This window comes from Lytechinus pictus, chromosome 5 (assembly GCF_037042905.1).
Source record: "Lytechinus pictus isolate F3 Inbred chromosome 5, Lp3.0, whole genome shotgun sequence".
Classification (NCBI taxonomy): domain Eukaryota; kingdom Metazoa; phylum Echinodermata; class Echinoidea; order Temnopleuroida; family Toxopneustidae; genus Lytechinus; species Lytechinus pictus.
Genome location: NC_087249.1, coordinates 28,317,987 through 28,328,338, shown reverse-complemented (window position 1 = coordinate 28,328,338; position 10,352 = coordinate 28,317,987).

Sequence of the window (10,352 nt, the reverse complement as noted above, 5' to 3'; positions counted from 1 at the left end):
GATGGATTGATTGAGTGACTGACTGATTGATGGATGGATGGATGGATGGATGGATTGAGTGACTGACTGATTGATGGATGGATGGATGGATGGATTGATTGAGTGACTGACTGACTGATGGATGGATGGATGGATGGATTGATTGAGTGACTGACTGACTGATGGATGGATGGATGGATTGATTGAGTGACTGACTGATTGATGGATTGATTGAGTGACTGACTGACTGATGGATGGATTGATTGAGTGACTGACTGACTGATGGATGGATGGATGGATTGATTGAGTGACTGACTGATTGATGGATGGATTGATTGAGTGACTGACTGACTGATGGATGGATGGATGGATTGATTGAGTGACTGACTGATTGATGGATGGATTGATTGAGTGACTGACTGATTGAATGATTGATGGATTGATCGACTGACAGGTTGACTGACTGATGGATGGAAGGAGGGATGGACTGAAACATCAACTGAATGCAGTCGTCTTCGTTAGATAAATGGAAATCTGAGAAGGGAAAGAGGCATTAAAAAAATATTACGTACGAAGAAATATGAGCTTCATATACTATCTAGTGGTTCCTCAATGTTGATTCAAAAATTCTGAATATGTGACGGTGATTAGGCATTTTACTCACTGGAGAAAGAATTTTGTTCAAGATTTACTTTCTCCTTCGCTGATATTTTTTATTAATCCTCTATCGTCACATTCACCCCGTATCCGTACTTCCCATCTCACACTTCATATCCTTGACTCTCTCATATCACACTGAACTGCGTTCATTTTACTTTCATTTAACCAATTCAGGAAGCGGTCTGACATCAGAACACGGACCTACTCTGGGGACTAAGTGCCAATTAGTGCCTCGCCGTTCGCCTCGGTTGATCTTAAAGGGATGCTCCAGGCTGAAAATATTTACATCTAAATAAATAGCGTAAAATTCACAGAGCAAAATGCTGAAAATTTCATCAAAATCTGATGACAAATAGCGAAGTTACATGCACGTTGTCATGAAAATTCATTAGATTGGCTGATGATGTCACATCCCCACTTTCCCTTTTCTTATGTTATTACATGAAATCATAATTGTTTCATTTTTCCATACAAAATGTGTTTCTCCCTTGTAATGAAATAAGTTGCAGCAGTGAATATTTGATGCACTTAATCAGTTGATATTCCAATAGTTATGGTTCATGAAGGAACAAATTTGAATAAACCTAATTTCATATAATGAAATACAAAGGAACAAGTGGGGATGTGTCATCAGTTTGCTCAATGAATATTCATGAAGACATGCCTAGAACTGTTTCAACGGAATTATGCAAATTTTTTAACTGCCATAACTTCACTATTTGTCATCAGATTTTGATGAAATTTTAAGCATTTTGCTCTGTGAATTTATTTTATTTATTTAGGTAGAATTTTTTTCAGCCCGGAGTATCCCTTTAATTTCTATTCGACTACCCCTGTGTGACACGCTAAATACGATGTCATACTGAAATAAACAGTTTAATGTCGAAAAAAAAATACGGGTGGGGATGCAAGTTACAACTTTTGAAGTACTTAATGCAATTGAATATAAGGTGGAAATGGAGTTACAAACATCGTCCAGTTTGGGGCAGTGGCGTACCTAGGATTTTCCACAGGGGGGGGCAAATTCGTCAGCCAAAAAGCAAAAAAAAAGTCTTCAACCACAAATAAAGGATCTCGTCCGCCAAAAAAATTGACAAAAAATAAAAAATAAAAAAAGGTCTTCAACCACAAATTAAGGATTTCGTACCAGAAAAAAAATTGACAAGCAAAAAAAAAAAAAAAAAAAAAAGTCTTCAAGACTCGTCAGGGGGAGGCAGGGATATGTCCCTTGCATGGGTTTTGACTTGTCAGGGGGAGGGGCAGTCTGCCCCCCCCCGTAGGTACGCTAGTGGTTTGGGGGAAGGGTATATTTTTATCTTAGTTTATGATATGAATATAATGAACTTTGTTATCATGGCATAAATATCAGGATGAATCATGTTATAGAGAAGTAGGTACCCTACTAATTTAACCAGTTTCTTTATTTTCAGTAAATATGTAGAATAGGAAAATCTCGGCTGACGTACCTCAGTAGGTCGAGTGGAAGCGGCAGGGAAATAGTTGATAAAGTCTGCTGTCGTCAGATTAAACTCGTGCGATTATATCACTCATAACTCATTTTAAAGGTTTAGGGAATTTCAGTCGTGCAAAGAACGTGATTGTGGTTGGATTTTTAAAAGGAAGGGGTAGCTTTCGCTATAACCGAATGTTTATGGCTCCCATCTTTCCCTCGCTTCCAACCGTCAGTTTCAAAAATTTTGTTTCTGTAGCTGCCAATGCACTCACATACATACCCTATACATATCGTTTTAAGTTTTTTTTCTCTCTTTTTGAATTTATCAAACTGTAAAATAATTAATTTTTTAGGCGCATCCAAAACCAAGTACCAACTTGAGCGCTTTTGGATGGTTAAAAAAATTGCAGTTCTTAGGGGTGTTTTCTTTCTTTAATCACTAACTTATTTACTTTCTTCATAATCAATTTACCACGTATCTGTCTGTCTCATGTGTATTTATTTTACTCACCATAACACATTAATATCTCCGCCAAAGGCATGGAAACGCTCTTTGAAAATTGGGTGCTGGTTTTGAAAAAAAAATGGTGAGAAGCAAATATATATATATATATATATATATATATATATATACATATATAAATTAATGATAACAATAAATAAATGGGCTCGCTTTCCAGGGCCATGACTCCCCCCCCCCCCCCATCCAAAAGAGGAACCAGCCCTTCTTCGTTGTAAACTTTTAAATGTTTATAGAGAATAAGATCAGATCAGACAAGGACACCGGACAAAAAAACCCGTTAGAAATCGTGATCATGATGATATTGCAAAGATTGTTGGCGGAAAAAACATTGCGAAGATGACTTCGTGAAGCTTATGCAATACTCCTAATGAATGGCAATTAAAAGGAGTTAGCGATGACAGCAAACAATAACAGAGATATAATGGAAAGATAACGATAGAATTAGTAAGTGAAGAATGAAAGCAAGCGTGAAATGGGCAGTTTTTTAATAGTAGTTTATGAGTTATCTAGGAAAAAAGTGACTAATCGTGTGTGTTTTCACAAGTCCAAATGACCTCACTTTATTTTCTTTATATATCCTAGACCCTCACCCTCCACACACATTCTCTAATATGACTAAATGGTTAAATCAACGGTTAGAGAAAGAGTTGCAAGTAAACACACACAAACCAAAAAAATAAAACGCAGATTGATTTCAACTTTCAGAAATTAAAACAAACATTTAGAAGTCAGAAAAATAAAGAACTTGTTTTATACGGAAACACAAATGTACAAAGTTATTCATTGAAACATCTTTTCATTGATGACATTATTCATGTTATTCAATTCTGCTTAGCTGCTTGAATTTGAGTCATACTTAACTTCATGTCATGTTGTCTTCGAAAATTTCGTTCTTTGATATTTATATTCCAGGAATTCAAACTAATGTCATTTAAAAATGAAATAAAATATTAGTTTACTCGAAACAATAGTATGGCCGGAAACACTCGGATTTGTTGGTAATAACATCTGGCTTATAATGCTCTTCACCATGAGTCTTTATAACAATCAATTAATTTCTTTAACTATTATCTATGTTTAGTAATAATGAATATCAACCGAAGGATATCTCATTAAACACTAGTTGATATTTCAATAGTTGAAATGGATTATCAGTTTGTCCTTCTTTAAATCAATTCAAATGATGTACTTCCTTTCATCCTTCCTGATAGCCTTAGCAGGTACCCTTCTACTCAAATAAGCTATTCAAGATAATGACTTTAGTTCGCAGTGTCCTGTAGAAGTTTTGAAATATTTAGAATATATGGGTGACGACATATACAGTGAGGTTGTGTGTCTATTTTTGTTTCCTCCAATCGGTTGATGATTAATGTAAAATTAAACCAAAATTCTAATACGTCGAGCGTTAGACAACAATGCAGAGAGTTTCATTTTATCATGGATCTAGTAGGATCCATAATATTATTAAGTCTTTGGTATGACTCGGCCGGGGATCGAACCTACGACCTCCCGTTCACGAGGCGGGCGTTCTGCCAGTGAGTCATCAACTTACAAGTCAAGGGGAGGAAGAAATTAGATACGGCGTGGTAGGAAAGAGACACATAATGATAACTTTTATTCATAAGATATATCCGATAAACATTTTTTGTACTTCATAATAATATGACTTTCAAAATTTTCGAGCTCATTGTCAAAATCAATTGTTATTTCCATTATTATATTTTACAATTTACTAGAACATTGTATTGAAAGTTTCAGTCATCATGACTTATGAAGCATCCTTCTTGCACTCAACAATATTGTCATGTTTTATCCAGCGCCGAGTCATGTTTACCGACCTTCTGTCGTACCATGTGTTTCCCAAGATGTGCCCGATGTTTCGCCAGACGATAATTAATTTCCTCCCTTCTTTAAAAGCGTGAAGTTATCACTCTGTCATCATGAAGGCAACATACATAGATTTCGGTTAATTTGAGAACTCGCCGATATATATTATCCCTCATGTATAAACTTTTGCTAAAGGTCATTCGTTCGCTGCGAATTAGCGTTGTTTTCAAAAGTTGCTTTGATGACGTCAGGAATAGTAAATTGCAGGAGAAAAAAAACAATGCAATATGTTGTAGTAGTTAACGTCCTCTTACATTAACAAATGACCTTTAACGTAATCCCCCAAATAATCTCTGAATACATAATTATATGCATATACGTCATGGTTATTTATTAAATTTTTTTGCAAATGACATTTTTACAATTACATTTAATTCGGGATCAATAAACCATACCACGTTTGCCAGTTCTAAATTGCAGCCTTGATGATAGCTTACAAGTACAGTGGTTGTAGGAATCTGCATAGTTATCGTCATAGATATTATAATGTTAATTTCATTTATTTAATTTTAGGAATCCGGGGAAAGAACAGATTGGCTATTCATAGCCGATCTGAAACTGGTTATCCCTACGATATGATTTATACATTTTGTATTAATCGTGAATAAAACCAAACCAAACAAAACTAATCCTCTCTGATTTCAATGCCATTTTGATTTGAGACATCATTGATTATATTTTCATATATACGATCCCTTTCCTTGGCATTTTCAGATGGTTGTGGTGGAAGACTTGACGAGACTAGGGGAGACGGGCTCATATATTAACATGTCACTGTGTCTGTCTAGCTTAATGAAAATCTATCTATTGTTTTACGTTTGTAACTTCACTAAAGATACAACTAATAGCTTCAGAAATTCCTGACAAGTAAGTGAAAAGGGGGTTATCATTCCAGAAAAAGGCACAACTGCCTCAAAATAGGTTATCATCTCAAACCGGGGGCGGACCTCCCATAAAGGGGGTGTTTACCTGGATCCGCGCCCATGATGTAGGGCATAATTCTATTGGTAGGACAGGAATTTCCATGACTGCGGAAATGGAGATCACTCTTGCATGTTTACGTACAAACGGAACTCTTTCCTGAACAGGGTACAGAAAATCGTGAGACATCGAAACTGAGTTCATCGAAGATGTAAATTGGTTTGCTCTTTCATGTGGGCAGGTATATATATATATATTTTTTTTTTTTAATCTAATTTCTCTCATTTTATTTTTACTTGTACCAGATGGACGGGTAGAAATATGATGTTGCATGTCATAAAAATAATTTTATTAAGATTTTCAATATTTGTCATTTTTTAGCAAAAAAAAAAAGATTCCTTCTTTTAAAAAATTTCTATCAGAATCAAGGTCAATATGCGGCGGAGAAATTAAAAAAGTACAAAATCACGTTCTTGTATTGGTATAATAGTAATTGAAATTTTTTGATTTCTTGGCTGCTAGGAAATACTAGTAGTATATTTAGATCTCCAAGAATTGTATTTTTGACAGTCTATTACAATCATAAATATTACTAGCGCCCCGTTGCCCAAACTTGAGTTACTATTATAGTAACTCAACCATCTAAAGGTAACTACCATGGTAGCAATGCTCATCAGCCTATCAAAATCAAGGATTCCACAAAAGTTACCATAATGGTAACTTTTGTGCAACAGGGTCCTGGTATGGTGGGTTGTTTGTTCAGCGGATATGTCTGGATGAGAGGGTGGGATATATACATGAATCGAATTGAAATCAAAGTGAGGTAAAATTATTTTTGTTGATCTTGTTAGGTATCTGATATCGGACGAAAATATTGATCAGAATATTAAGGATATGTTACGGTGATCGAGATTGCAGTGGTGGTATAGTTGGTAGAGGAGATGATCGTGGTTGTGGTAGAAGTTGATGATGATGGTGGTGGTTGTGGTCGTGGAAGTGGCAATGAAGGTTGTGGTGGACCGTGGTTGGATATAATTTACAGGCACTTAAGTGTTTGGAGACCAATAAAATCATTATCCCAACAACGGACAAATCATGTCATCTATTACTTCCAAATGGCTAATTCATTCCAACAGTTAATTGGTGTTTTACATTATGTTATGCTCCCTTTCCATTTTGTTATCAAACTCATTTAGGCATACATCGATAATGTATTGCATCTGTGTTTTCGTGAGGGAAAATTAGTTTGTTTTGGTGAGGAGCAGTTTTCATTACTTTTTTAATAATGAACCAATTACATTCAACTCTATAGGTTGGAAACAAGTAGACTCGTTAATCTGACATTGAACCATTCTCCTTTATTCACCTCTAAATGTTTGGTGATTTGAGTAATGACATGACCCGGAAATGATTACTTATGTCTGTAAGTAATGTATAGGTGCAGCCTATTTGTCTTTGCGATATATAACACAAAAAGAAACTGAAAAAAAAATCAGGCCAAATTAACAAGATTGTCAGTATTGATAGTCACAAATCAAATCACAAAACCATACGCCATTTAAAACCGATTTCGATCAAACGCGTAAAGGACCTGTCCTTAATTCGTACTGATTAAATCAATTATCTCACCTTTTATGTAAAATATATATGTAGACTACAAACTAATTGATACTGACTAAAAGACCAGTATTTTTCTATAATTGTTTTTGTATAATGTAAATACACTAATGTTCCATCGTTTTCTCTTTTTTCTTTATAGATTTTTTGATTGGCTTAACCTTACTATGGTTTGCAATCATCTCAGATCAAAATCTTTGCGTTCAAGTCTACCTCTACACATTTTATTGAGATGTACACGTATCATGGTATAGATGTATATGTTTTTCCAAAAATAGGAAAGTAGCTTTAGATTTTTTTAATGATTTGTGAAATATTGATATAAATAGATAAGTGAGTAGTATATATAACAATGAAAAAGTAAAAGATTTAACCAAAAATGATATCGAATTGTTAGTCAATGAATGAATGGAAGAATCGTTATGCCGGAAATTAAAATGTGAACCCTTTTAAAGGAAAACTTCGAAATTCGTTTCATATCCTATAGATCGCCATAATTATATACCCACCTGATCTGGTCGAATGCCAAGGTATATGATTAAGATAAGTCTTTCAAAGATTTTTACATCATATTAAAATAGGATGTATATAATTGACCTGTCTATGATCTGGCCCAGATATTTCAGTTTAGTTTTGAAGAAAAAAAAATTCTTGAAAGATTGGTTTACAGGAACAGAATATGCCAATAACTTAGACATTCAAGCGGCTCGAGGGGGTTAGAAATATAGCTCTACATACACGGGGTGATGCAACGGTAATTTGGTGGGGGGGGGGGGCAAGGAGGCCTTTAATGGTGAGGCCATATTTGTTGATTGAATAACAGATATTACAAAATTAACACGACCCCTAAATTTTAAATTAAAACGACCCCTAAACTTTTTAATTTTCGAATATTCTTCTGTCTCCTTTTGTTAATTCCCTTTTCTTCCTCTTTTTTTCTTCTCCTTTTTTTATATTCACTACGTGAAAATCAATGAAGCGGTTACCCTTTCTCCTCCGTAGTCCCGCCCGGCGTGATTCAATACGTCACAGTATATAAGCATAAGTTGCCTTTAATGTAAAATACATAATTTAGTTTCTCGTAGTTTCTCATTTAGTGATTTGTTGATAATTATAAAAACTATTTTATCATATCCACAGGAAGTAAAATATGGACCACCCCACTGATTTCGATTCCGGGACGTCATTTCTTTTGGCAAAACCCAGTTCATCATGTGGTTATGGTGTCCTATCTTCGTAAGGTAGAAGTTCAGCATATCGACCCCCCCCCCACCATCACCACCATTTCAAATGAACTAAGGAAATACGTCACTGTCATACGCCACGTAACTTCACCCAGCCCCCCCCCCCTATATGTCGTTCCAAATTCCTTCTCAATGAAATAAAATAAGACTGATAACCAAAATACAAATTTGCAAGAGCTATCTGAGTCAGAGGCGATCTTGAGCAGATCAAGAGGGTCAATACTATATCGACACCTAACCTGAATCTGTCAGTCTTCATCTTTACATGAAAACTGAGGCATTCCTAAAATAAACAGATCAGTCACCATGTCGATTAATTACTTCAATATAAGAAAAAAAAGTCATACACAAGTCACAAATTTGCTTGCTTTTACCACTCGTGTAATTAACGCAATAATGTGAGTGAGCCCCCCCCCCAAAAAAAAAAAAACTGTTAAAAAGTGAGAATTCTGAGAGAATATCATGTAAAAAAATAAAGAAAACGGGCGATAAGTCTTTATTCTTTATGGAGTATTTTTGTTCTAAAAAAACTCACAAGGAATGTGATTTGATTTTAATTAATAATCTTTAAATCCGGTTTTCAAAAGTATTCTTATACTCCATCATTAAGAAAAAAAGAATAACATTTATTAAGCGCAGTCGCCGCAGTAGAGTATATTCAGTCTTTCGTGGATTTATTTTTATTTCATCAAAGTGTGCCGGTGAAATAATTCAATCAATGTATGTATAATCTTATCTGTTTCGTGATATGACAATCCCTTTCGCGTGTCTTGGGGAGGATATATCAGAACGTTTTAAGGATCAGGAACAGTTGCGTGACGAGACCGGATTTTTTTTCCGAGGAGCTACCACCTCGAGTGTCTATTTTAAGAATCAATTTCCTGCTTGAATGAATAATAGCAAAATTGTGGCCCACTTTCGATGGCTTGGAATTACGCAGTCTACCTGACTTTAAAGGGCATATACACCCCCAAAAAAATTTATGAAAAGTAGCAGAACACTAAAAATTTAATCCAAATCGGATGTAAAATTTGACAGTTTTGAAGGTTTGCTTAATTTCCTAAAATATTTATATATATTATGTACATCCTGCTCGGTATGCAAATAAGAGAACTGATTAGATCCTCCACACGCTGATTACTTTGTATTTTATTGTATGATATATGAATACATATCATTATTCCTAATTATAATGTGAAACAAAATTTGTTTTTCCAAAGAAAATGTGGGATTGTCGTTGTTGCAACCTATTTCGATTCATGAATAGGCTTTAATATAATTGAAATATTCTATAATTCATGTAATAAAATACAAAAGGGATAGTGAGTGGGTAACATCGACTCTCACTCATTTACATATTACAAATCACTGTGTTGTTCATAACTGTTTGTGAAAAATAAGCGAAATCTTGAATGCAATATTTTTCTTCTTTTACATCCGATTTCTATTTTGAAAAATAGCATTGTACTTGTTTGATTTTTCAGATGGGGTGGAATTGCGCATTAAGATTTAACACAAGCACGATTCTGTGACGCAAACGAATACGGAGGACTATATGTAAGGGAGATAAACGTAATATAGGTAGATGGTTTATTCCCAAATATAGGCTCTATCTTATTTTGATCATCTTAGGTATTTATTTTGTCATATAATGTTTGTACTCTAAAAATCAAGGATTTGAAATAAATCCAGATCGGCTGTGAAAAGTGAATCAGCCGAATATTAGATTTAGTTTCAAACCGTGTAGATTTAAATATGAATCTAAAAGATTTGAATTTAAATCTTTTGAGATTTGAAAGTTAATCCTAAAGATTTAAAATAAATCCAACATTCGGCTGGTCATTATCCACAGCCGATCTGGATTTAGTTTAAATTCTTGATTTTTAGAGTGTGTATTTTTATATTGTAAGGTATATTCATCCATTTAAATATAAGCGGAAAATCTGTGGGCTCTTTTGCTTTCTGTATCGTCATTGACTTCTCTACATTGTCATCATGGTCGAAAGAAAACGACTTAAAGTCCTAATGGGTCTTTGTCAGTACAAAATTATCAAGCTTACATCTTCCA